Source organism: Nycticebus coucang, unplaced genomic scaffold (assembly GCF_027406575.1).
Source record: "Nycticebus coucang isolate mNycCou1 unplaced genomic scaffold, mNycCou1.pri scaffold_43, whole genome shotgun sequence".
Lineage (NCBI taxonomy): Eukaryota > Metazoa > Chordata > Mammalia > Primates > Lorisidae > Nycticebus > Nycticebus coucang.
In genome coordinates, this window is record NW_026515577.1 from 523,069 (window position 1) to 550,063 (window position 26,995).

The 26,995-nt window shown below is 35.7% G+C and overlaps 1 protein-coding gene and 1 pseudogene across 1 annotated transcript in view; both read right to left on the reverse strand.

Moving 5' to 3' along the window:
* Window positions 1-26,995, reverse strand: part of LOC128579257 (ankyrin repeat domain-containing protein 26-like) — a 112,689-nt gene that overhangs the window by 47,144 nt on the left and 38,550 nt on the right. The gene's annotated exons all lie outside the window — the stretch shown is intronic.
* On the reverse strand, window positions 304-25,306 carry LOC128579251 (protein MCM10 homolog; annotated as a pseudogene).

A 26,995-nucleotide genomic window follows, 5' to 3' on the forward strand; every position in this document is an offset into this window, starting at 1 on the left:
TACAGAAACACACCTCTTGGTTTACCTTCCAGTTTGGGGCCAAAAATTTCCGTGAAAGCTGTAATGTTGCCACAATACTGTAGTGAGAACAGGGAAGACAATATTCTGGTTTTCCACTTAAACATCAATGTTAAATTTGGTGTCAAGCCCACACAACTGCAGAAATAAGCAGACAAGGCTTATGGGCTTAACCAGCATGGGTTTTAGCTGGTGTCAGTCAGAAACAAAGGCAATCCGGAGTCCATCCTAGGCCTTTCCAGAGCCACATGAAGAAAAAAAAGATTGAGGCAAATGACTTTAGGGTTATTTGAGGCTATTTAGAAATTTGGCGTGTTCTCCTCTTGGTAACAAAATTTCTCCTCTGATCTATGGACCAGAGTTTTCTTTTAGCATTCCCTCCCTTTTTTTTAGAGGCCATGATTAATGCAGTGCTTGTGTGGGAGTCTGTCCCCACAGGGACACTTGAAAAACTTTTTCATGCCATTGAGCCAGTGGAGGTCGTGCTGCTCATTGACACAGGTCTCCAGCACATTGAGATGGGAGTAGGTACTCACCTTGCATGTCACGACCAGACACTTCACTTCTCTGATGTTTCTCATCTTTTCTTCCATTTGTTCTTTTTTCACCAGTGCCTCAAAATAGCATTTATGCAGCTCAGCCTCAGCCTCTTTCAGGACACCTGTGCACTTTGACTTTACTTTTAGAATTTCCTGAAATTACTCAGATTCCAGTCAGGCAAACTGCTCTCTCCTTTTCTTCATGGCAGGCTCCAGTTCATCCTCAGCTTGGGAAGAAAACATGGTGTTCTTTTCTACACATTTCATCACTCCCACGGTATACTGGGAATCCTTTTGTATCATTTAGAGGCTGTTTTGGTGTGTTTCTGTAAGAACCTGGACTTTGCTCATAATTTGGTGATAGCAGCCAAGTTTTTCGTTTCTGCTAAAGCACTCAGTTTTGGTTTTGGTGGTTGTGACTCATCAGAAAAGAGAACGTCATCTCCTTTTGAGTTGCCACACCCAATCTTGGTCATCCACATGGTCAGACTTCCTTCCAGCCTGGGGAATTCAGTCCCCATCTACGCAGATTGGGCAGTGGGCTATTAAGATGAGGATGGCAGAGCCAGGCTCTTGACTTCAATTGAGCCTTGGAGAAATTGCCTCCAAAAAGCTTCTGATTTCCTTTCCCTCATCTCCAACATCTGCTGCTTCTGTTTTTTTTTTTTTTTTTTTTTTTTTTGTAGAGACAGAGTCTCACTTTATGGCCCTCGGTAGAGTGCCATGGCCTCACACAGCTCACAGCAGCCTCCAACTCCTGGGCTTAAGCGATTCTCTTGCCTCAGCCTCCCGAGTAGCTAGGACTACAGGCACCCGCCACAACACCCGGCTATTTTTTGGTTGCAGTTTGGCCGGGGCTGGGTTTGAAACAGTCACCCTCGGTATATGGGGCCAGTGCCTTATTCACTGAGCCACAGGTGCCGCCCTGCTTCTGTTGTTTTAAGAGGTCCGATGCCGATACAGACTGCATGGCAGGTTTGGGGCTTCCCATAATCCCTGTAGTCATGGTCTTGACTAAATGCTACAGGCTTCTGGCTCCACTCAGTGGCAGATCCCTCAATTCTTTGAACTCCTCAGAGCAAGACAAGCTCTTCTGGGGCATTCTGAGTATTTGTTTTGTTTCCTGAATGATCAAGTCTGCACCTTTGACAACGAGATTGCTCAGAGTGGTTTAAATCATCTTCCTAGGCACAACAGCTGCTGCAACTGAGGCCACATAGGATGCAGAAGAAACTCCTCAGTGGTAAAAACCATCTTGACATAGCCATTCTTCTAGGCTGGTGACTTTGCAGGCAAACTTCTTTGGAATTTATCCTCTGGATAAGGTGGACTTTAGGTCAGCCTGTTGTGCACTGAGTTTCCAGTACTGAGCCTGGATGTGACACTCAAGTATTCAGAGTTTCACAAATTAACCATCTGTGCATGAGGTTCTCCATTCTTTTTCTTTGCTTTATAGGTTTCAAGATCAAGAGCTTCACCCATAATTAAGAGATTCTGGGGATGATCCATAGCTAAGGACACCTTCTCTGAGCCATCCTTGGGCTTCATGGGATTAGCATTGAGCAATCTTATAAAAGCACCTTGTTCTATCTTCAATTTTATTATTCATTTATTTATGTATTTATTTTATTTATTTTTATTGTTTGAAATTTATTAAGGGTACAAAGAATTAGGTTACACCGATTGCAGCTGTTAGGTAAACTCCCTCTTGTAATTGTGTCCCACCCCCAAGTTGTGTGCCATACACTGTGACCCCTTACCATACTCCCTCCGCCCCTCTCCCCATCCTTCATTTCCCTACCCCCCACCTTCTATTAGACCACTTACAGCCTTCTTATTAGAATTGAGTACACTGAATTCTTTCTTCTCCACTCTTCTGATGCTTTATGAAGAGGAATGTGTTCCACCTCCATACAGGTTAGTAAAAAAGATGTAAAATCTCCATCTTTTTTAATGGCACAATAGTATTTCATGGTATACAGAAACTACAGCTTATTAATCCATTCCTCGGTTCGTGGGCATTTAGGTGGTTTCCTCAGTTTGGCAATTGTAAAGTGAGCTGCAAATGTCCAGTGCAAATATTTAGTACGATTTTTTTCCATGTGGCTAGATGCCTCACCGTGGAAATGCAGGATCAAATGGGAGGGCTAGTTTGAGTTCTTAGAGGATTCTCCATACTTCCTTCCAAAAAGGTTGTATTGGTTTTCAGTACCACCAGCAGTGTAAAAGTGTTCCCTTCTCTCCATATCCACACCAGCATCTGCAGATTTAAGACTTTGTGATGTGTGCTATTCTCATTGGGGTTAGGTGGTATCTCAGGGTAGTTATGATTTACATTTTTCTGATGATCTGGGAAGATGAGCATTTTTCAAATGTTTCTTAGCCACTTGTCTGTCTTTGTCAGAGAAGGTTCTGTTTGTATCTCTTGCCCCGAGGTAGATGGGATTGTTTACTCTGTTCTGTTGATTAACTTGAGTTCTCTGTAGATTCTAGTTATCATTCCTTTGTCAGATTCATACCCTGGCAAATATCTTTTACCATTCTGAAGATTATCTTCTTGCTTTCCTTGTTGTGTCCTTAGTGATGCAGAAGCTTTTCAGCTTAATTAAGTCCATTTGTTAATTTTTGTTGCTGTTATGATGGGTCTGAAGTCTTTGTCATAAAATTTTTCCCTAGCTCAACATCATCAAGAGTTTCCCCCTATGCTTTCTTCCAAGATTTTTATTGTTTTGTGTCTTAGTTTGATGTCTCTCATCTATCTTGAGACAAGTTTTATAATGGGTTAAATTTGTGGGGAAAGTTTCAGTCTTTTCATGTGGTTATGTAGTTTTCCCAGCACCATTTTTTGAAAATTAATTATTTTCCACACTGTATATTTTTGTTTGGTTTATCAAAGATCAGATGGCAAGAGGAGATTGGTTTGATCTCTTGGTTTTAAATTTGGTTCCATATGTCTATGTGTGTCAATGCCATGGTGTTTTGTTTACGGCAGACTTATAATACAGCCCAAAGTCTGGTAGGGTGATGCTTCTGACTTTGTTTTTACTACTAAGAATAGCCTTAGCTATATTGCTTGTTTTCTGGTTCCATAAAAAATGAAGTACTATTATTTCCAGTTCTTCAAAATATGATGTCAGTATTTTAATCCCCATTGCCTTAAATTTGTAGATTACTTTGTGTAGAATAGGCATTTTGGCAATGTTGATTCTTCCCAGCAAAGAGCATGGTATGCTCTGCAATTTGTTAGTATTTTCTGCAATTTTGTTTCCTGGGGTTTCATAATTCTTTGTGAAAAGATAGTTCAGCTCTTTTGTTAGGTATATTCTTAAGTATTTAATTTTCTTTGAAGATACTCTGAAGGGAATTATGTCCTTGATTTGCTTCTCAAATCAAGAGAAGCTGAACAGCTTAGTTGTTACTGGCATATACAAGATCTTTGGAAATTGACTTTATACCCTGAGACATTACTGTATTTCCTGATAACTTCCAGGAGTTTGTGGTTGAGTCTCTTGGGTTTTCTAAGTATAAGATTATATCATCAGGAAAGAGGGAGAGTTTGATCTCCTCTGAAGCAATTTGGATGCACTGTATATCCTTCTCTTTCCTGATTGTATTGGCTAGAACCATGTTGAATAATAGTGGTGAGAGTGTGCATCCTTGTCTGGTTCCAGTTCTCTTTGGAAAAGCTTTCAATTTTACACCATTCTGCATGATGTTAACTGTGGACAGATGACTTCAATCATCTTAAGAAATATACAAATTTGCCTATTTTTTAAATGTTCTTGTTAGTATAGAATTCTGAATTATAACAAATGCTTTTTCTGCCTCTTTTGAGAGCATCATATAGACTTTGTTTTTATGGATAGGATGTATTACATTTATGAATTTACATATGTTAAAACAACCTACATCTCTTGGATGAAATATACTTGATGGTAATGCATAATTTTTTTGAAATGAGTAACTGTAATCTATTAGCTAAGATTTTGTGGAGTATTTTTCCCTCTATACTCATTAGTTAAATTGGTCTGAAGTTCTTGTTTGTTAAGTCCCTTCCTGGTTTTGGAATCAAAACAAAAGTGATATTTGGTTTATAGAATATGTTTGGGAAGGCTCCAGCCTTATCAATATTTTGAAACAGGTTCTGCAGTATAGGTAGAAGTTCATCTTTGAAGGTGTGATAGAATTCTGTTGTGAAGCCATCTGGTCCTGGGCTTCTGTTGCTGCTGTTGGTGCTATAACCTTTTTTATTGTTTCTGCACTCTCAACATTTGATATATGCCTTTTCAGGAGATCTATTTCTGGTTAAGTCTAGGAAGATCTCATGATTGCAGCTATTGGTCCATTTCCTCCACATTGCCAAATTTCTAGACATAATTTCTTGTAGTAGACTGAAACTCAACCAATACCTTTCACCCCTTAAAATAATTGACTTAAGATGGATAAAAGATTTAAATCTAAGACATGAAATGATAAGAATCTTAGAAGAAAGTGTGGGAAAAGTTCTTGATGATGTTGGACTCGGGAAAGATGTTATGACAAAGACCTCAGTAGCAATCACAACAACAAGTAAAATGAGCAAATGGGACTTAATTAAGCTGAAAAACTTCTGTCCAGCTAAGGACACAACAGGTAAAACAAATAGACAACCTTCAGAATGGGTTTACATGTTATGGATCTGATAAAGTTTTTATAATTAGAATCTACAGAGAACTCAAATTAAATCAACATCAATAGAGCAAAAAAATATCCATCTACTACTGGTCAAGTGATATGAACAGACCCTTCTCTGAGGAAGCAGATGAGTGGCTAACAAACAAATAAAAAATTACTCATCTTCCCTGATCAACAGAGAAATGCAAATCAAAAACACCCTAGATATCATCCAACTCCAGTGAGAATAGCCCACATCACAAAGTCCCAAAATTGCTGATGTTGGTAATGGGGAACACTTTTACACCCTTGCAGGGACTACAAACTAATGCAGCCTCTTTAGAAAAAAGTATGGAGAATCCGCAGAGAACTCAAATCGAACTTTTATTTGATCCTGCAATCCCATTAATAGAGATGGAACTACTCAGAAAAAAAATATTTTTTAATAAAGACATTTTCACTAGATTGTTTACTGCAGCTCAGTTTACATTTGCCAAGATTTTGAAACAACCTGAATGCCCATCAACTCAAAAATGGATCAAAATACTGTGGTATGTGTACACCGTACTTCTTAGTCATTTTAAAAACGGAGAGTTTACATCTTTGATATTAACCTGGATGGAGGTGAAATGCATTCTTTAGCAAAGCATCAGAAAATAGAAACACAAATATCCATCATACTCAATGGTAATATAAAGCCAATAGACAACCTAATACATGTCCACATAAGAGAAAATCTCATTTCAGTTCAAGTTAGGAGGAAGGGGAACAAGGGAAGGGGCAAAAGAAGGTTAGAGGGAGATTGGTGTGCTCCCACCTAATAAGCAGCTTTTAAGGTTACATGGAACACCTCTTGGGTGTGAGACACAACTACAAGAAGGACTCTACCTAACTAATGAAAATAACGTAATCTAGTTGTTTATACCCTCACATTAACATGAAATTAAAAAGAAAAAAAAGAAACTGGAAAAGACCTGATTACCATTTTGCCCATGTATATAAATAAAGACCAAAGAATGACTAAAATTTCAAGGGAAGTATGTATTGCGTGATAAAAACCATCCAAATTTAGGATATTTTAGACTCATTCACTATACAAAGTAAATATTTATGTTAAAATTTTGAATTCCATAATGGAAATAAAAGGGGAAAAATTGCAAAAACAATCTTATTGTGTAAATAATGTAACATGAGATCTGTTGAATAATGTGATGTGGTTCATATTGAAATGCATAATCTTTTAAAAGAAGACTTGCTGCATTAGTAGTACTGGGTTTTACCACAAGAGTCAGTAAATTAGCACATGTGAGCCAAGCTCAGCCCACTGCCTGCTTTTGTCAGCAAAGTTTTATTGGATCACAGGCATGCCGGTTCCTTCACTTTCTATGACAGATTTTGGACTATAACAAAAACCATATGGCCCACAAAGTCTAAAACATATTTACTCTCTGGCTTTTTAAAGGAAAATTTGGCCAAGGCTAATTTTATTAGATTAAACAACCTTTGATGTAATCATTTTTACACCTTATTGAAATGTATATTTGGAAAATGAGTGCCATGTGCAATCATTTGCTGATATTCAGACTAATTTGAGGTTCCAATAGTTGAGTACTCATATATTGAGAACAAAACCAAAAATATAATAACCTCCAACCTTCTTGGTTATAAGCTAGAATGCCAATACAACATGTAGCTGCCTTTTGCAACTCAGCAGATATTTAAGCAATTCTATCAAAATTTGGTTGTATGTATCACTAAACTAAATACTTTAAACATACTTTCATTGGGAAATGATTAGTATACTACAGATTCACCTCATTTTAGAAAATCGTTGTATGCAACATTACTTTATGGGTGTGGTATTTTAAGTATTTCCTTACTGACACATATTTAGACTATCTCCAACTTTTGATATGACAATGTTATAATAAACTTCTGTAATACACATATATAGATAACATAGTTATATAAATGTCCTTAACATACATAAATACTATGTATCTTAACACATATTATATATTAGATACATAAATATTGGTTTATTTTAAGTATATATCACAGATAACAAATGTTCTTAACACGTCTGTGTGTTTAGATGGGTCAGATTTTCCTGTAGGATCTAGCTGCAGAACTGGACCTCTTACATTCAGTGAATGACATATTTGAAATTTGATGCCCATTGCTAAATCACCTGTCAAAAGGATTTACTGGTTTTATCAACAAATAGTGCATGACAATAACTTTTCTGCACATTTCTCAGCACTGTTTTTGTTAAAAAAAAAATGTCAGCATGACTGAAAACAACGATATCCCATTGTTTGTAAATTTGCATTGTTCTTATAGCAGGCAAAGGCTGAAAATCCTTAGGTTAAGTATACAACTTGTTAATTGTGAATGTTAGTCCAAATTAAAATTAGTTTTCTTGTACAGTAATAATTATCTACTATGAAACACCGCTACAGGCTCACCTGTCCCACTTTTCATTCTCCTTCCTGGAAAACTGCTGATTGTAGGTTTCTCCAGCCTTTCTTTTTTGAATTAATCCATCATCATCACTGTTATCAGTTGCAAAATCACAGAGGTATTTAGATACTTCTATCTCATTAGCTTCACACTTCTTCCTTTGTTTTTTAACCTTGATGAAAAGTTTAATAGAAAGGATAATTGCTACTACTTTAGTCTACAAAAAGAAATTTTTTCTTTTCATTGATTTTATCACTTTACTTTGTTATGATTAGAGCCAGCAAAATATTTTGTTATTAATTTTAGCATTACATTTGAGTATTATCACATAATTGTGAGATATAATTATAATTGTTATTTAAATTGTTTGGAGAATCTTCTTTATTTCTCTTTGAGTGAGTCAAACAGAATTTTTCAAAATTTCAAAAAGGGCCATTCTTAACTTTGTCATTCCCCTTTCCTCTTGGTATTGAATGAATTTTCACCCCATTTCACTGTCAGAAATTGAGAAATAAAAAGACACACAAAAGATGCCATCTTCTATCCTTTCATTTATTTATTTATATACTTATTTATTTATCTAAAAGTATTATGGGGGTACAAATATTTTGGTTATGTAGATTTCTTTTTGTAATCTTTCAGTCATCATTGGAAGTATGTCTTTCACCCAGAGAGTGTTCGCTCTACCTGTTAGATAGGTTTCTGCTTCCTCTCCCCCTGTAACCTCCTCCTTCATTTCTATTGAGGTTTACTTCACATGTGTGCCCATCAATTTAATTCCAATTTAGTAGTAAGTACATGTTGTATTCGTGTTTTCATTCTTTAGATACTTCACTGAGGATAATCGTCCCTAGTTCTAATGGTCCCTAGTTATATACAGATTGTTGAAAAGGCATTAAGTCATTGTTTGTGGTTTAGTATTCTATGGAATACGTGTACCAGGTTTTATTAATCTACTCATGAATTGATGCGCATTTGGTTGATTCCCCATCTTTGTAATTGTGAATTGTGTTGCAAAGAACATTTGAATACAGGTATTTTTTGATATAATGCTTCTTTTACAAATTTGGAGGCATCACATTACCACCTTCAAACTACACTACAAGGCTATAGTAACCAAGACAGCATGGTATTGACAGAAAATGGAGACACAGGCTGATGAAACAAGACAAAATACCCATACAGTAAACCATCCACATATAGCCACCTTATCTTTGACAAAGCAGACAACAACATACATTGGGGGAATCTCTCCATTTTCAATAAAAGGTGCAGGTAAAATTGTATTTGTATAGCCATATGCAGAATAAAAAAGAATCCATACTTCTCACCACTCAAAAAATTAATGTAAGATGAATCTTATTTGATCATAATGTATGATTTTTTTCTTTCTTTTTTTATTCTTTTGTACATAGATCATAAATACATTAATGCCATTTTCAATGTGTTCATTATTTGTACAAATTGTAGTGCTTACATCATATTAATCAACATAGATTTCACCTCATTTACCCTATTATATTATAAGGACATTTGTGGTAAACACATAATAGGTCCAACTTGTACTTGCAATGTGCTCCATAGGTGTGGTCCCCCTACTATCCCTCCCACCCCCTTCCCTCCCCTCACTCTCCCCTTCCCTCCTTCATCCTAGGCTAAAGTTGTGTTTCATTTTTCATTTGCATGTGTGAGTGATTATAAATTGGTTTCACAGTAGTACTGAGTATATTAGATACTTTTATTTTCATTCCTGAGATACTTTACTAAGAAGAATATTTTCCAGCTCCATCCATGTAAGCATAAAAGAGGTAAAGTCTCCATTTTTTTTTTTTTTTTACTGCTGCTAGTACTCCATGGTATACATATACCACAATTTATTAATCCATTCATGGGTCCATGGGCACTTGGGCTTCTTCCATGAGTTGGCAATTATGAATTGAGCTGCAATGAACAATCTGGTGCAAATATCTTTATTGCCAAAAGATTTTTGGTCCTTTGGATATACACCTGGAAGAGGAATTGTAGGACAAATGGCAGGTCTACATTTAGATCCCTGAGTGTTCTCCAAACTTCCTTCCAAAAGGAAAATACTAGTTTGCATTCCCACCAGCAGTGCAAAAGTCTTCCCTTTTCTCCACATCCACACCAACATCTGTTGTTTTGGGATTTTGTGATGTGGGCTACTCCTACTGGAGTTAAATGGTTTCTCAGAGTAGTTTTGGTTTGCATTTCTATGATGATTAAAGATGATGAGCATTTTTTCATGTGTCTGTAGGAAATGTGTCTGTCTTCTTCAGAGAAGCTTCTGTTCACGTTTCTTGCCCACAATGAAATGGGATCACTTGTTTTTTGCTTAGTAAGAAGTTTGAGTTCTCTGTGGATTTTGGTTCTTAGACCTTTGTTGGTAGTATAACTTGCAAAAATCCTCTCCCATTCTGAGGGCTGTCTATCTGAGGGCTTTACTTAGTGTGTTCTTGGCAGTGCAGAAGCTTTTTAATTTGATCAGATCCCAGTAATGTATTTTTGATGGTGCTTCAATTGCCCGGGGTGTCTTCCTCATGAAGTATTCTCCCAGGCCAAGTTTTTCAAGCATTTCCCTTGCACTTTCTCTAAGAATATTAATAGTTTCATGTCTTAAGTATGAGTCTTTTAACCAGTAAGAGTCAATTTTTATTAGAGGAGAAAGATGTGGGTCCAGTTTCAGTCCTCTACAAGTTTCCAGCCAATTCATTCAGCACCATTTATTGAATAAGGAATCTTTCCCAAAATTTATATTTTTAATAGGCTTATCGAAAATCAAATGACAATAAGTGTCTGGGTTTACCTCTTTTTTTGCCTTTTATTTATTTATTTTTTATTTTTTTATTGTTAAATCATAGCTGTGTACATTAGTGCAATCAAGGGGTACAATGTGCTAGTTTCATATACAATTGAAATATTCTAATCTAATTATTCAACGTAGCCTTCATGGCATTTTCATGGTTATTGTATGTAGACATTTGTATTCTACCTTTAGTTAGTTTGGCCTGTACCCATTCTAAGATGCACGGTAGGTGTGGCCCCACCCATTACTCTACCTCCACCATAATCTGCCCCCTCCCTTCCCCTTCCTTGGCCCTTTCCTCATAGTCTTGTGCTTCAGTTGGGTTATAGCCTTCATGTGATAGCTATAATTTAGCTTCATAGTAGGGCTGAGTACACATCTACCTCTCTATTTTTGTACCAGTACCATACTGTTTTGATCACTATCGATTTATAGTATAGTTTGAAGTCTGGAAGCGTGGTACCTCCCAATTTGTTTTTATTTCTGAGTAATGTCTTGGCTATTTGAGTTTTTTTCTGTTTCCGTATAAAACAAAGTACTAATTTTTCCAGGTCTTTAAAATATGACAGAGGTGCTTTAATAGAGATTGCATTAAATCTGTAGATTGCTTTCGGTAGTATAGACATTTTAACAACGTTGATTCTTCCCAACCAAGAGCATGATACATTTTTCGATTTGTTAACATCTTCTGCTATTTCTTTTCTCAGAGTTTCATAGTTTTCTTTATAGAGATATTTCATGTCCTTAGTTGGATACACTCCCAGATATTTCATCTTCTTTAGGACAATTCTAAAGGGAATGAAGTCCTTGACTGTTTTTTCCCCTTGACTATTGTTGGTATATATAAAGGCTACAGATTTAAGAGTGTTAATTTTGTATCCTGAAACATTACTGTATGCCTTGATCACTTCTAGGAGTTTTGTAGTTGATTCCCTTGGATTTTCCAGATATATAATCATATCGTCTGTGAAGAGTGACAATTTGATCTCTTCTGGTCCTATTTGGATCCCCTTGATTGTCTTCTCTTGCCTGATTATGGTGGCTAAAACTTCCCTTACAATGTTAAAAAGTAGTGCAGACAGTAGGCATCCTTGTCTGGTTCCTGATCTGAGTGGAAATGATTTCAATTTTACTCCATTCACTATGATATTGGCTGTGGGTTTGCAGCAGATGGCCTCTATCAGTTTAAGAAATGTTACTTCTATACTTATTTTCCTTCTTTTTTTTTATTGTTAAATCATAGCTGTGTGCATTTGTGCAACCAAGGGGTACAATGTGCTGGTTTCATATACAATCAAAAATATTCTCATCAAACTGTTCAAAGTAGCCTTCATGGCATTTTCTTAGTTATTGTATGTAGACATTTGTATTCTGCATTTAGTAGGTTTCGCCTGTACCCATTCTAATAAGCACCGTAGGTGTGGCCCCACCCATTATGCTCCCTCCACCCTGACTTCCCCCCTCCCTGACTCTCCCATGGCCCATTCCCCATATTCTTGTGCTACAGTTGGGTTATAGCCTTCATATGAAAGCTATAAATTACCTTCACAGTAGGGCTGAGTACATTGGATACTTTTTCTTCCATTCTTCAGATACTTTGCTAAGAAGAATATGTTCCAGCTTTATCCATGTAAGCATGAAAGAGATAAAGTCTCCATCTTTCTTTAAGGTTGCATAACATTCCATGGTATACATGTGCCACAATTTGCTAGTCCATTCGTGGGTTGATGGGCACTTGGGCTTCTTCCATGGCTCAGCAATTATGAATTGAGCTGCAATAAATATTCTGGTACAGATGTCTTTGTTATATTGTGATTTTTGGTCTTCTAGGCATTTACCTAGTAAAGGAATTATAGGATCGAATGGCATCTCTATTTTTAGGTCTCTAAGGATTTTCCAAACATCCTTCCAAAAGGAACGTATTAGTAGGCATTCACACCAGCAGTGCAGAAGTGTGCACTTTTCTCCACATCCATGCCAACATCTCTGGTTTTGGGATTTTGTAATGTGGGCTACTCTTACTGGAGTTAGGTGATATCTCAAAGTAGTTTTGAGTTGCATTTCTCTGATGATTAAGGATGATGAGCATTTTTTCATGTGTCTGTAGTCCATGCGCCTGTCTTCCTTAGAGAAGTTTCTCTTCCATTCCTTTGCCCACCCTGAGAAACTGGCTGGCGATCTGTAGTAGACTGAAATTAGACCCACACCTTTCACCATTAACTAAGAAAGACTCTCACTCAGTAAAATCTTTAAACTTAAGACATGAAACTATAAAAATACTAGAAGAAAGAGCAGGGAAAACTCTTGAAGGAATCGGCCTTGGTGAATATTTAATGAGGAGGACTCCCCGGGCAATTGAAGCAGTATCAAAAATACACTACTGGAACCTGATCAAACTGAAAACCTTCTGCACAGCCAAGAACATAGTTAAGTATAGCAAGCAGATAGCCCTCAAAACGGGAGAAAATATTTGCAGGTTAAACCTTCGACCAATGTTTAATAACCAGAATCCACAGAGAACTCAAACGTATTAGCAAGAATAGTTGTCTATTTTTTGAGACTTTGGAAAAAAGAAAAAGAAGTTAACTGATGACCCCATACTGAACCTCAAAGTCAAAGCATTCTATGATAGACATACTCTTATCCAACAATATGAATGTTACTTTTTTTGCATTCTTATTATTATTGCTCAATATTTTCTGGCAGCAATTATCTGATCTCGTCTATGAATGTTTTTATCTTTGCTCGTTCTTGATGACATTTTTGTTTCTAGTGCTTATTGTAATCAATGCCATTGTTTTTAAATTTTAAGTCTTTTTAATTTTGTGCAGGAAAAAAGTGGAAACCAAATAAACACATGTATATGTATGGAGAAAATAAAAAAAATAATTAATGGTGTTGATAGAAAGGGAATTTAAAATATGGATGATAAAGACATTAAAAGGAATGGGCAAGAACATGGAAAGAAAGAACCAAAAATGAGACAAGAGATATGTACAATACAGAAAGGATATGGTGGAGCTTAAGGAAATGAAGGAAACAATCAGGGAATGTAAAGCTGCAGTGAAAAGTATCAAAAATAGGGTAGACTATGGAGAAAAAAGAAGCTCAGAGCTACAGGACAAAATTTTGACTTAACCCAAAGAGTTGATTAGCAGAAAGAAGAGAGAGAAAGCATATCATGTCCTTAGAGAAGTACAATACTCCATGAAGTATTCAAATATATGAATAGGGATTCCTAAAGGGGAAGAAGATTGCCCCAAAGGAATGGAAGCCATTCAGGAGACTATCATAAAGGAAAACTTCCCAAGTTTCACTAAAGACCCCGACACACCCCTTTCAGATGCATATCAAACCCTGGGTAATTTCAATGCTAACAGAGCCTCTCCAAGACACATTGTAATGAACCTGTCTGAAGTCAAGATGAAAAAAATTCTTCCAGCAGCCAGTAGCAAGTGCCAATTGATTGAATTAGAATTCCAAGCAGTTACCCAAAAGATGTCTCAAGAATTCAATAAATTCTATACCTATTTTCTAAAGCGTTCTGAGCAAGAGAGGATGTTGGGTATTGTCAAAACCTTTTTCTGCATCAATTGAGAGAATCATATGGTCTTTGTTTTTTGTCTATGTGATGTATTATATTTATGAATTTATGTATATTGGACCATCCTTGGGACCCTGGGATGAAACACACCTGGTTGTGGTGTATAATGTGCTTCATGTGTTATTAGATTGTTTGCTAGGATCTTATTGAATATTTTTGCATCAATATTCATTAGAGATATTTGTATCTAATTTTCTTTTCTTGTTGGGTCTTTTTCTGGTTTGGATATCAGCATGATATTTGCTTCATAGAATGTATTGTGAAGTATTCCTTCTTTTAGTATGTTTTGGAAAAGATTAAGTAATATAGGTACTAGTTCCTCCTTAAAGGTTTGGTAGAATTCTGATGTGAAGCCATATGGTCCTGGTCTTTTCTTTTGGGGGAGATTTCTTATACTTGATGCTATTTCAGAGCTTGTTATAGGCTTGTTCAACATTTGCACTTCTTTCTGGCCAAGTCTAGGAGGGTGGCATGTTTCCAAGTATTGATCTATTTCCTTCAGATTTTCATACTTCTGAGAGTAGAATTTTATTATATAGTATGAATATTATATAATATATATTATATAGTATTCATTAAGGACTTGTTGGATTTCTAAGGAGTCTGTTGTTATTTGGCCTTTATCTTACCCGATTGATGAATAGGGGATTCTACTCTTCTACTTCTGGTTAGGATAGCCTAAGTTTTATCTATTTTATTGAGCTTTTCAAAAAACCAACTCTTTGATTGGTTGATCTGTTGTATGATTCTTTGGTCTTCAATTTCATTTACTTCTGCTCTAATTTTAATTATTTCTTTTCTTCTGCTGGGTTTAGGGTTGTAAACTTCTTCACTTTCCATTGCTTGAGATGTCCCATTAAGTTATTGACTTCCTCTCTTTCCGTTCTCTCGAGGAAGGCTTGCAATGCTATACATTTTCCTCTTAGGACTGCCTTTGTGGTATCCCAGAGGTTCTGATAGTTTGTGACTTCATTATTGTTTTGTTCCAAAAATTTGGTAATTTCCTTCTTAATCTCATCTATGACCCAGCTATCATTCAGCATGAAGTTATTTGGTTTCAATGTTTTTGTATGCATGTGGAGATTCCTGTTTTTACTGAGTTCAACTTTTATTCCATGATGGTCTGAGAAAATACGCGGAATGAATTATATTTTTTAAAATTTGCTGATGTTAAACTTGTGAACCAAGATGTGATCAATTTTGGAGGATGATCCATCAGCTGATAAGAAGAATGTGTATTCAGTTTAATTAGGATGAAATGTTCTGTAGATGTCTATTATATGTAAATGTTGAATGGTTAAGTTTAGTTCTAAAATTTCTTTGCTTAGCTTCTTTTTTGTGTGAGGATATATCCAACACTGCCAGAGGAGTGTTAAAGTCTCCAACAATTATGGTGCGGGGGAAATCAAGTTGCTCATGTCAGCTAAAATTTCTCTTATAAATTGAGGTGCATTGTGGTTGGGTGCATAAATGTTGATAATTGAAATCTCATCATGTTGAGTGTAGCCCTTAAGAAATAAGAAGTGACCATCATTCTCTTTTCTTACTTTGTTTTAAAGCCTATTGTATCTGAGAATATAATTGCCACACCTACTTTTTTCTGATTTCCATTTGCCTGAATTAAAGGTGACCATTCCTTCATCTTGAGTCTATGTTTGTCTTTTAAGGAAAGATGAGACTCTTGAATGCAGCAGATGTCTGGCCTCAGTTTTTCTATTTAGTCAACCATCCTGTGTCTCTTTAGAGGGCAATTTTGTGACCAATTCTCACATAAATTGGATTTAATTTTGACCAAGGTACATTATTTGAACATTAATTTTTTTTTATTAAATTGTAACAGTGTACATTAATGTAATAATTGGGCACCGTATACTGGTTTTATAGACCGTTTAACACACTTTCATCACACTGGTTAACATAGCCTTCCTGGCATTTTCTTAGTTATTGTGTTAAGGCATTTATATTCTACATTTACTAAGTTTCACATGTATCCTTGTAAGATGCACGACAGGTGTAATCCAACCAATCACCCTCCCTCCGCCCATCTACCCCCTCTCTACCCTCCCTCTCCCTGGTCCCCATATTCTTAGGTTATAACTGAGTTATAGCTTTCATATGAAAGCTATACATTAGCTTCATAGTAGGGCTGAGTACACTGGATACTTTTTCTTCCGTTCTTGAGATACTCTCCTAAGAAAAATATGTTCCAGCTCCATCCATGTAAACATAAAAAAGGTAAAGTCTCCATCTTTCTTTTTTTCTGTTTTTTGAATATAGGCTTCTAAAGTGATCATTTTTTTCTGCTTTTACTATATCCACAGTTTTTTTTTTTTAACTTGTATCTTCACTGTTGTTATACTGAATGAATTTAATGATTTCCTTTTTTATTTCTTCCAGCACCCAACTGTCATTCAGCACAAGGTTGTTGAACTTCTATGCCTTTTTGTGAGGTTGAACGTTTTTGTTGAAGTTGAGTTCGACTTTTAGTGCCTTGTGGTCTGAGAAGATGCATGATAAAATTTCAATTCTTTTGATTTTGTTGAGTTTTATTTTCTGTCATAGGATGTAATAATTTTTGAGAATGTTCCATGGGATGATGACAATAATGTATATTCTTGTTTTGGGGATGGAGTGTTCTATATACATCTATAAAGCACAGTTTTGCTAGGGTCTCATTTCAATCTCTTATATCTTTGTTTAATTTCTGTTTAGAGGATCTGTCCAGCTCTGGGAGAAGTCCACTAATTCTTTATAGATGGCGTCTTCTGTAGTAGGTGCCTCATGGTTCATTGCGGGGGATCCTCTGTTCTTATTTTTCAGGTTGCCTGAATTTTTCTATTGGTTCCTCCTCATGTTCTTTCTTCTTGTTTACCTCCTTATGCTCCTTTTTACTTCTCACTACCTCGTTTGTTTTAAAGAAAAGTCCTTGCCCTTGATGACAGTATGTTGCATGATGACAGTATGTTTCTGTGGCACCAGGTGGCGCCGTGGGTTTTTTAGGAGACCGAGAGCACAGCCAGCAACCTCTATTTTCCTAATTCCAAAATTATTGCCTTGGGCAATCGCCTGATTGTTTTCTCAGCATTCAGATCCTGCTGGGTTGGGATCTTAAAGCTCACTAGAATCCTTCAGGGGCAGGTTTCACAGTGCCCCCTGACTCTAGTTCCTGTAGGTTGCAGGAGTACCTCAGCCTGCCCCAATAGATGAGTTCTGATCCTGGCGGAAGGAATTAAGACAGCCGTGCTTTAGGCTCCTGCTAAGACTTTCTCAGGACTTCCCACAATGGCAGCCTCCTGGCCACTGAGACCTTCTCATTATAGTTGCCTCACCAGCCACAAACCTATGGCACATCCACTCAAACCAGCATTTGAATCTGGTTGCTGCATGCTGTTTGAGCTTGCCTTCTCGTCCAAGCTTTTCACTCAACACACAGCTTGCCCCAACAACTGAAAATTCAAGAAAGGCTTCTTTCTGTCCCAAGCCTCTGTGGGTGGCCAGCTGATCCCAGCCAGTCTCAATCACCTACTTAATTCATCAGATTTCCACCCCTCCAGATCATACACTATATCCATCTCACCACCTCATCACTGTGCTCCCTTAGCTATGACTCTGGGTAAGGTCTTCATGCCAGGTATAGCTGGGTTCTCTCTTTTTCCCCAGTCCTTCTAGGAGAGCTCAGCTGAATGATGTTTCTGATTCCCCAATTTGCTCCACCCAGAAATTCTTTATCTCTATTCCAAAGACAAAGGCTATATGAGATTTCAGGATTTTTAATTATTTTAAGTATTTGAGAATATATTTTAAAGAAAATATTAAATTTTGACCTACTGAGTCTAAGATGTTAGTCCAAAATATAATTTTATTTTGGACTATTCTACATTGCAAATACCATTCAAAATACCATTGCAAAAGAAATCAATATTAAATCAGAAATCTAAAATTAAATATTTTCATACCTTTGACTGTTTATTTTTACTTCCTTCATGACTTTCTTTCTCTTCATCTGATGACATCTGCAAGGCTTGTTCTGCTGATAGACCATACATTTAGTTAAATGGACCACAGTTCAACAAAATTGACATTGTTTGATACAAAAGGGTAAAAAAGTAATTTCTGTATAAATTGAGAGTTTAAGTTAAGCTTAATCTTTAGCCAAATATTTACTTCCGTAAAAAAAAAAAAAAATACTCCTAATTATCCAAAACTTCGCAAAACAACCCAGAGGGCAGTAGATGTCACCAGGTTCAACGAATACAGACATATCACAGATTTACTCACAGATTTATCCACCTAACATATACACACATAATGTCAGAAGAAAAACAGAATTTAAATATACAATACACACATATGAAATAACATTGTGGATTATTCTCTACTTCATAAAATACCTTTCAACAGCATGCTGTGCATGTTGTTTTATCAATAATTCACAAATTTCTGTTACTTTTTCTATTTTCATCAGTGTACATCCTGTCTGTTACATGTGAAAAGATTTCCTCTGCTATTCTAACAATTTTATTTTATCTTTTAAGGCCTTAGCCTGCAACATGAAGCCTTCCTTTATTCCTGCTGTTTCCCCAGATAAATAGGCATCTCCTCCCTCAGGGCTGCCTCAGTACTCTAGTGTCATCTCTACTGCAATTTTCATACCAAAACTGTAAGTCGTTTCTTGCCATGTCTTTACCCTTTGCCGCTGGACTGTAAGCACAATATTTCAAAACTTCTGGAACAGTCTTTATCTGTTTTACTCAATAATGATTGACACTGTGGCTGGAAGGAATATAAATAAAACTGTCAAAAATGAGTTTTTCAGAGATCATGTCTGAGCTGATACTTATAATGTTAGATGAGCCAAATTAAAGGGCATAGGGGCCAGGAAAGGATGAGAGCAAGACAGAAAGCAGAAAGAGAGAGAGAAAAATTCCTGAAGAAACAAATGTGTATGTATTTGTCTGCAGTAGAGGGATTGGTGAGCCAGGCATTCTAGAATCTCAGGAATGCCAGAAAAAAAATGCAGACAAGAAGGGATAGCAGAAATCCTTCTATGAAATTTCATGGTGGTTGAATATTAGTATTTCAAAGAGATATTAATTATCCCATTTTCACTGAAGTAAATCACTGTAAATTCTATATGAAAGACGAATTTCAGAAAAACACAAGTGAATGGCAGAAGATGAATTACAAGGAAATATTGGAAAATAAAGGCAATGTGGGCCTGAGATAAGTGAATGTTTACGGAAATATTTTGGATATCAAATATCAGTGTCCCATATAGGATGGATGTTTTTATAAAATAAATAAACATATAAAACTTGGTTTTGTATTTTCATTTTTTCAGTATTAATAAACAATACAATACATATCTGTGGATACACCTATATAATACAAAAGCCATTATGACTATCATTCATATATACATATGGATATACGAGATATATATATATATGTATATATATATCAGCTTTCGAAGAGTTTGATGTTGCAGCATTTATGTGATGGAATGTTATAAAAATCAAAATAAATTAAGCCAAATATACATGTGTCAATATGGATTGATCTCACAAATACGATACTGTGCAAATAAAAGAAAGAAATATGTCACAAAATGACATATGAAGCCTTGACAATTAAGTTCACAAGCTCACAACCGTGTGCTTACGTTGTTAGTACTGTACAAGCCCCTCATTAAAGTTTCATAACTTTGGTGTATCAGTGTCTCATAGTTGTGTTTATGTTGACTGTCTTTCAGAATGGAGTTCATTATCATTGCTGCATGATTGTGTGCTGTTATGAGAATTTCAGAACCTGAATTAGAGCGATGAATAAATGTTAATCTTGTTAAACTTAGCAAGCATGAAAGGGAAGTCAGGGACATGTTAGTTTGCAGATAATGCCACAAAAAAATAAGCAGTTTGCAAATAGATTAAATAGTTTTCTGAAGGGATAAAAAGCAGCATTGAAGAAGAGAGGTAAGGGTGCCCAGTAATAAGAATGAAAGTCATGAAAACCTTACAAAAATTCATTGAATTTTGCATCAAAACTATTAGCTGACTGTGAGAAGCATAGCATATCAAGTAAACATCAAGAGAGAAACAGGTAGGAAAGTCTTTTTTTTAATTTATTTTATTAGATCATAACTGCAGACATTACTCCATTTATGGAGTATAATGTGCTGATTTTATATACAATTTGGAATGTTTAAATCAAACTTGTTAACACAGAATTCACTTCACTTATTTAATTGTTGTGTTTAGACATTTATACTGTACTATTAAATATTAACACTACTCTTAAGTTTTGTAGACATTTTTAATCTACTATTAGTTAAGCATTAATACTATTAAATATTAAGGATTAATTAAATATCAATACTATTAAATATTAATACTGGTATTAAAATTTGTAGACATGTATATTCTGCTATTAGTATTAAATTTAATATTTTATTAATAGTAGAGTATAAATGTCTAAACACAACAATTAAATCAGTGGGTGGTGCCTCTGGCTCAAAGAAGTAGGGAGCCAGCCCCATAGACCAGAGAGGATGGATTCAAACCCGGTCCCAGCAAAAAACTTAAAGAAAAAGAAAATAAATAAGTGAGGTGAATGCTATGTTTTTTTTTTCTTTCTTTTAGTTAGCAAACTTTTAATTATGTAAGAAGAGTGTAGCATTAGATAAATGTAGTATAATGTGTGTTTGAAAGGTCAATATACACACATACGTCTGTCATATCAATAGTTGGGTTATAGGGATTAATGGAATCACCCGGGAAAATTTTTTTTAAAATACCCAAGTCAAACAGGGGAGGGAAGGAGGGGAGGTGAATGCTATGTTAACCAGTTTGATGTAAACGTTCCAAATTATATATAAAATCAGCACACTGTACCACACAAATGCAGTAATGTACACAGTTATGATCTAATAAAAATATCAGGAAAATCATACTGGAAAATCTTGACAAGAAAAAACTTGAACAAAATGATTCCCAAAGTAGATCACCAGTGGAAAAAAAATGAAAAGGAGAGTCAAATTTTCACAAGACCTCACAGAGAAGCAAGTTTTGAGCCATGTTATCACTGGTGATGAAACATGGACATACCAACGTGAACTGAAGAAAAGCATCAAAGTGCACAATGAAAGTCAGTCTTCTCCACAACCAAAACATTCCTTTAGTTCAAACAAAATGTCAAAATGATATTGCTAACCTTCTTGATATCAGAGGGATTGTTCATTAGGAATTTTCAACAACTGCACAGTTAACAAAGTTTACTATTTGAAAGTGCTGAAAAGGCTACATGGAAAAGTTAGATGAAAATGACCTGAACTTTTTGCCAAATCATGGCTCTTGCATCAGGGGGGCAATGGCTCTTGCTGTGTGACAATGAACCAAGTCACACAGCACCGTCTGTGCGGAGTTTTTACTCAGTAAACTAATAACTGTATTAGAACATCCTCCCTACTCATATAATCTGGCTCCCAATGACCTTTTTCTTTACCCAAAGATGAAGGAACATTTTAAAGGAAGATATTTTGATAACATTTAGGACATCAAAGATAATACAATGTCAGTGCTGATGGCTATTCCAGAAAAAAAGTTCCAAAATTGCTTTGGAGCCTGGATTAGGCACTGGTATTGGTGCACAACTTTCCAAGGGAAGTACTTCAAAGGTGACTGTGGTGATATTCAGCAATGAGGTATGCAGTGCTTTTTCTAGGATGAGTTCACTTCATCATCTTATTTTGTACACAGTGTATATATCATTTATATGAAATTTTAGGACATGGAAACAAATTATGATTGTACACCTATGTCACCTATAAAGTAAAACATTTTCAGAGTATGAGTTCATAGTAATAACATACAGCTAATTCTAGGTGTTGGATACTTCCACTCAATTATTTGTAATAGTTTGAGAGGACCCTAAAGCCAAAACATTTAGTACTGCCATTTTAAAAGACTATGTCTTTCAAATAGCCATGGAAGGATAATTTATTATTTTCCTTGTTTTTAATAATTAATGATGACACACATGCACATAGGTTCTGCTAGTCAGACATTTATTGCCTTAATATCATCAGTGTAACAATAGGATAAAATAACTAAAGTTAAAAGAAGACCAACTTGTTAGTATAATGCATTCCATTATGTGAAGTCAGAATTTCACAAATTCTTTGAATTACTAGAAAATTGTGTAGTTTCATAGTTCATCTCTGTCCACTCCCTAACAAAAACAGGAATTTTAAGTTGAAAATTAAAGAAGGAAGAAAGATCCCTTCACCCCAGGATTTTGAAGTTACAGTGAACTATAGTCACTACACATAGCAAGAACATGTATCCACTTTCCCCCCCAAAAATTACCTGATCTGGATAGCTGCACATTCTTCTGTTTTACTGCTTTCTTGCCATGGGAATCTTCCATCTTAATGGCATGCTGAGTGGACTTTAAAACAAAGGGTTTCATAAGTAATGTATATTTCGTATGACACACAGTGAATAATTCCAGATAAAAAAATAAATGTGGTTACCTTCAACTGGCAATGTTTCTCAGAAAACCCTAAAAAAACAAAAAACACAGACAATCAATGTAAATGACAATATAAATGTAAATACGATAAAGCCAAACGTGCAGTTATGGAGAGTTAATATTGAGCTTAATCCTCAAGTTTGACTTTGTACATGATTATTTTAGCTCTGAAGTTGTTTTCCTTTTTCTTTTTTTATTGTGGACAGCAATATGACAGAAATAAACAAAGAAAAGAAAGGGAACATACATTTAATACACCGTCCACTTAAGATTTCTAAAGTATTTCAGAGGAAAACCATTCACATACAGTAGTGCACATATGGCAATGTGAATGGTGTCTTTAATCAGAGGAGCAAATCACACCATTGAGAGGATAAATGACAACGCTTATGGCAGAAGCCTACAGCATAGCTTTAATGAGACACAAAAGCATCCTTTATACATATAAGTATTCATCTGATCTTTGTTTTGTTATTTATAAAGGACACACTTCTAATGACAGTACAGTTTAATCTATAATATATTTCTCTTAGATAAAGTATTTTTAATAGAGCAGCATGGATGTACACTTGTAGAATAATAGTTAATATAAACATTCCCTTTGTTCCATATCCATGTAAGCTGCAGATATACCTATATTTCTTCTACCATCTACTTTTGCCATCTAAGTGTTTCATTACCCACTCACCTAAGGACATATAAAATACATCAAAGAAATTATGAACAATACATTTCAAATATCAAAACATTTATCCAAAAAGAAAAAAATTGAAATGTCACAGAATTATATGAAATTAATAACCTTTTACATTTCAAAATAAAAGCAATATTTGCTAAAAATAAGAAAAAGTTTTAAAAAAAACATGAATACATACATATATACACACATATATATTTAATTAAGTCATTTGTACATAGATCATAAGTACATTTATGCCATTATGGGATTCGATGTGTTGATTATTTGTACAATTTGGAGTACTTACACCCTACTAATCAACATAGCTTTCACCTCATTTCCCCAATTGCAGCATTAAGACATTTGTGTTCTACACCTGATAGATCCAACTTGTACTTGCAATATGCTCCATAGTTGTGATCCCCCTACTAACCCTCCCTCTATCAACCCATCCCCCTCCTTTCCCTTCTCTCTCCCCTTCCATCCTTCATCCTAGCGTAAAGTTGCGTTTCATTATTCTTTCTTTTTTTTTTTTTTTTTTGCAGTTTTTGGCCAGGGCTGGGTTTGAACCCACCACCTCTGGCATATGGGGCCGGTGCCTTACTCCTTTAAGCCACAGGCACCGCCCCGTGTTTCATTTTTCATATGCAAGTGTGAGTGATTATAGATTGGTTTCACAGTAGCACTGAGTACATTAGACTTTTTTTTCCATTCCTGAGATACTTTACTAAGAAGATTATTTTCCAGCTCCATCCATGTAAACATAATAGAGGTAAAGTCTCTTTTTTTTTTTTTTTTTAATGCTGCATAGTGCTTCATGGTATACTGGCTGGCAACCTGTAAAAGACTCAAACTGGACCAACACCTTTCTCCTCTAACAAAAATTGACTCTCACTGGTTAAAGGACTTAAACTTAAGACATGAAACTATAAAAAATTCGTAGAGAGAGTGCAGGGAAATGCTTGAAAAAATTGGCCTGGAGAATATTTGATGAGGAGGACACCCCGGAAAATTGAAGCAACATCAAAAATACATTACTGAGATCTGATCAAATTAAAAAGTTTCTGCACTGCCAAGAAAACAGTAAATAAAGCAAATAGGCCATCAGAATGGGAGAGGATTTTTTCAAGTTATATTTCTTTTTTTTTCAAGTTATATTTCTGACAAAGGTCTAATAACCAGACTCCACAGAGAACTCAAAATTATGACTAAGAAAAAAAAACAAGTGATTTCATTTAATTGTGGGCAAGAGATGTGAACAGAAACTTCTCTGAAGAAGACAGGCACATGGTCTACAGACACATGCATGAAAAAAATGCTCACCATCTTTAATCATCTGAGAAATGCAAACAAAAACTACTATGAGATACCACCTAACTCCAGTAAGAGTATCCCACATCACTAAATTCCCAAACTCTAGATGTTGGTGTGGTTGTGGAGAAAAGGGAACACTTTTGTACTGCTGGTGGAAATCCAAGCTAGTACGTTCCTTTTGGAAGGAAGTTTGGAGAACACTCAGGGATCTAAATGTACACCTGACTTTTGATCCTGCAATTCCTCTTCTAGGTGTATATCCAAATGACCAAAAGTCATTTGGCAATAAAAATATTTGCACCAGATTGTTCATTGTAGCTCAATTCATAATTGCCAAGTCATGGAAGATAATTACATTTTTATAAAATTAGTTTCCTTTGGTATATCCTATTAATCTTTTAAGATCTTTGGAAAATAGCCATTTTATAGAACAAAAAAATTGTCTTAAAAAAGCAGCCACTGCTTGTATTCAAAATAGTCTTATTTGATAATGTAATATCGATGCAACATGCATCAATGCAAATGCATGTCTGGCATTTGTGGAGAGGAGACATGCATCTCTCTGGTTTACCCCAATTCCAGCACTCTCCTGCTTCTAGTGATCTCTGGGGCAGCAACAATCTATCTTGTGTGAGTGCCAGTTTCCTAAATCCATCTTGGTCAGTACTCTCAAGTTTCCTCATCATTAACTATAAAATTACCTAGTTAACTTTCTTCTTTCCACCCTCTTTCTCTACCCAGAATGTCTCTTCCCTTCAAAAAGTATTCTGTAACCCTCTGGTCTTCCATTGTTTTCATGGATTATTTCTGCCATTTCTACCCTCTTCATTTAGCAAAACGATCTCACATTTATAACTTGATTTCTTTGTTTCTTTGCTCCTTTTACTCCAACTAAAATCACGCTCAGAAATAAGAGAAAAATAATGCCTTTTCTTGGTCCTGCTATGGTGAAACTGTTCTTCCAGGCTTTTTTTCCAGATTTCTCTATAGGCAAGTGTATACCCTTGCTACTCATGGGGATCCAAGGACCAGCAGCCTCAGCGTCACTTGTGTGTATTAGAAATGAAGATACCTAGACCTACTGAATCACAAAGTGCATTTTTAACCAGGTATCCAGGAGATATCAGAAAGTTTGAGAAGCTCTGGTCTGCAGTGATTTGCTTCCACATTTCCTTACCCGAGCTTCCCCTTTAGAATCTCACCACCAGTCCCTCCGTGTAACATACTCCAAGATGAAAAGGCATCACAAATCATCAAGTTTCTGATGGACTTTTTATCAGGCTATACTTTCCAATATATCTTCATAACTAACCCTCTTCTCTCCATTCTAGCTTCCTAATTGTGAAGTATATGATACTACTGTTCAATAAAGTAAAATAGTTTATATGCCACTGAATTATAGACATTTGTGCCTGACCCTATGCTTCCTTTCCTCTGTGTTAGATGAAACACGCCTCTGCATGATCAGAGACTTCAGTCTTTCATGCCTCCCTAACAGTGAGGAACATGGGAGCAGCGAGGGTATGTGCTCTCTGTCTCTGACACATTTTGAAACTGGGAGCTCACTTTATATTCTTGCCACCTTTGTAATGCTCTGTTCCACTTTGCACTAAGAAATTACTATTTTTCCTATGTACTCAATTTTAATTTAAGGACAATTAATAACAATTAAGGACATGGTAGGGGTAGGGAAAGTGGAGAGCAGAGAGAGAAAGGAGGGAGGTGTGGGGAAAAGAATAGCAGAGAGCAGGGAGGAGAGGGAGGTGGAGCCTTGGTGTGTGCCACACCTTTTAGGGACAAGATAGGATTGCAAGAGGGATTTTGCCTAACAAATGCAATCAGTGTAACCTGGTTTCATGTACTCTCAATGAATCCTCAACATTAAAAAAAAAAGAAATTGATTTCTTTTAAGACAGCATAAATGTTAATTGTTTTGTATTATTAATTGGCTGTCCTGTTTCTACAGTGTAGAAAATTGTATTCTTTGAATAGCTCTAACAAATATAAATTTAATCTTTCTACTTTGTTATAGAATTAGAGCTAAAAATTATATGTCCAAACCTCTTCAAGTAGTTTTTAAAATTGTTGAATTAATATGGCTATTTCTTTTGTTCAGCAATTTGATGCAAATGCCTAAATACAAAATGTTTAGTAAGTACTACAGAGGAAGGAAATGGCTTAGTATTTTACAAAGCTTCTTGAAAATCAGAAAAACTGGTAGCATTTGATTCCACCTCAAAATTTCTATAAGCAAACACTCTTAAACAATGCCACCACATATAATCTACAATTGTAAACAAAATTTCACATTTTCTTCACACTGTATAGAAATACACATCACAAATGTACAATTAGAATTAATACAGAATATT